The sequence below is a fragment of the Pinus tabuliformis genome, chromosome J (assembly GCF_031772625.1).
Source record: "Pinus tabuliformis cultivar Carrire ecotype Pingquan chromosome J, CPIR1, whole genome shotgun sequence".
NCBI lineage: Eukaryota > Viridiplantae > Streptophyta > Pinopsida > Pinales > Pinaceae > Pinus > Pinus tabuliformis.
Window position 1 is genome coordinate 1,056,010,335 of NC_142295.1, and position 2,934 is coordinate 1,056,013,268.

Below are 2,934 nucleotides of genomic sequence, written 5' to 3' on the forward strand. Positions count from 1 at the left end.
GATCTATGCTATAAACATGAGAGATCACACCTCTTGCAGTTCGATGCAAATCTTGCACTCCACTCGAGCGATCCAACACATCTGCACCAGATATCTATCCCTGCACATGAACACAACTAAACAAGGACAACAATAGATCTTCCTCGGAAGATTGTCAGATCAAAAGAAATAGATACGATCATATAACATACTAAACACAAATTCATGTACGGAAGGGAACATAGTTTTTTATTAACCATATAAATGGAACTACACCAAATGTATACCATCAACACATAAGATCCTCTCCTCCTGCTTGTAGTATGGTTTCCTCTCCCAAGGCAGCATAGCTCTCGCACTATATTTTGGAGACTCCCTCCCCTTCCCTCTTGGTGATATTATAAAGGCTCATTCCACCCTCTAGGAGAATGTATCTAAACACCTAGGGGCTTGAGAAGTTAGGAAACTTCTACAATAATGGACCCTTAGCCAACTCATACACAAGTGGGTCAAGTTGATCTCATTGGGAATGGAAAACTCTAGAAACCTTTTTCACAATTATGAGTTTTTTCTCAATTATCTCAATTATGAAATAAATATTATCTCATAATTATAATATTTTGGCAAAATAATTATGAGAAATTGCTCAATTATGTAATTTCACCCTTTTATGATGGGATAAATCTCACATAAGTAAAAGAAAAGATGAAAGGGGATGCATTTAAGCAAAACAACTGAGGTAAGTTGATATTGGGTTTCTCTCACTATAATGGAGTGGCAAATAGTGTTATAACAGATGCCCCCTAATGCATGAGGTTAGAGGAGAAACTGATGGTCGAAATGCATTACAATAATTCTCAATGCTTAAAATAGGAGGAAGGAGCAAAGACTACGAAGTTGGATAGGAGAAACTCAAGTTTTGAAGTCTCAACTCTGCTGATAACATCCTCGAGTCGAGCATACCCATGCTTGTTCATAAGAAGATACTAAACTTGATCGCCATAAAATACATTGTGGATCCATGACATGAAATGCTAGAACACGGCCACAAAGAAATACACAGTGGATCCATGTGACTCAACAGATATAGCATAACCACTAACAAATACAATCGTTGATATATGTCACAATATACATCAATAGGACTATGGACACATGACAGATAGAGAAGTGTCCCAAATAGCCCTCAAAGTACATAAATGATACATAACTCCAATGCAGCCTGGGAAGGATGCCATGTAACAGTGAGATGTCCCTAACCGACGGTCTTCAACATAATCCCGATGGTACGAATCTACACCATGCAATAGATGAGCTGGAGTTGAGCATTGTAGAAACCGCCTGATTACCAGCTAATGAGGTAAACTAGTAGCAGACGCGAGGCAATCCACTAATGGGGAAAATGGACCCCAAGGTAACTAGTATAGTCCACTAAGTGTGAATAGATGAGATGATGTCGAACAGTAGTGAACTCAATTGATCATGAGCCAATTATGAAAATCCATTGTCGATCGCGAGGAAGCCTACCACTGAGGTTTGCGAGCCCCAAGGTACTACTGGTTCCTAGATCAAGCTCTTGGATAATGAGCTAAAGTCTTAAGGAGAAGATTTGTCGAAGGAGGGTGTAATGTATCCCCCATCAATCAACATGGAATAGATCAGGATGATGTGATGAATGGATGAAGTCATGAAGTGGTGAAGTAAAACTGAGACAAGGATGGCCAAATAAAAAAGGTCAACAGGCTACTACAGATGGCCGACACAGGTTAAGACTTCCCTTGAACACATATTGACACGACACAAGAGTGACTTAGCAGCATGACTGATGAGCAGGAGGTGATATCATGCAACGACACAAGAGGAATCAAAGCATGCTCCATATACCTGGAAGAGTAACCAACCAGAGGAGGAAAGATACACATATGGATGGTATGGCTCCTAGGTAAGCTAAAACCCAAATGTAAGATAATGAAACATGCAGGTGTCATGTTCAAGGGTGATGCAACTAACGCTGCCATTTTGATGACTAATGGAAATAAATGTTCCCTCCCTTCTCTTTTTATAAGTTCCTTTTTCATAAATTTGTCCCCAAGCCTGAAAAAGAGATAAAAATATACAAGGGGGAACCTCCTAGCCAAAGTAGACTAGGGTATTCCTTTTTCGTAACTAGTCTATCCCAGTCTAGAAAAGGGTTAAACTTATACTGGGTAGACAAATATTCAAGTACTTTAACGAGCATGAAGTAGACAAGTTCACTCGACAATATTTTCTAAATTAAGGAGTCTGAAAAGAGATTAAAGAAAACTCCTCTTGGAGGAACGAATGGTATAAAGGGTAGTAAGTAGTTCTAGTAATGATGGAATTGCTCATGAAATATAGAGGACAAGAGGTGAGCTAATAGGACCACCCACTGTAGCAGTTCCTCCAATAAATGGTAAACATAAAATGAAAGTGGCTAGTAGGCCAAGCAGATGATGACGATGGAAGAGAGAAACCAAGGCTCACTGTGTAAAAGTAGGCTGATAAAAAATAGAAATCACAAGGGATAAACATGGTGGAATTCTCCTAGGGTAAAGCCAGAAATATGACAAAGAAGAGGACATGTGGCTCAAATTCTAGGTCATGGGGTGCGAGAAGGAGGGATTCCAAGAAGAGAATAAAAAATGACTACATGGACACAACCTCAGAAAAGAGGTGCTAACTAGGGTATCCATGAGCAGGTAAGTTCTACCACCAAGCTAGAACATGCATAAAGGAAGTGGCGAAAGTTGCAACTTGACGGGGTCAGGCCTAAGGCATAAATATGGCATTGGCGGTCAATGATGTATCAGTGATGGTGATATATGCCCTACCCCTATATGCTAAGTTCAAGAGAAACACACCTAAGGTCCAATGAATGACGTAATAGAAGCATCGCCCTATCCTATACAAGCCATACACAAAGACTAGACCCAT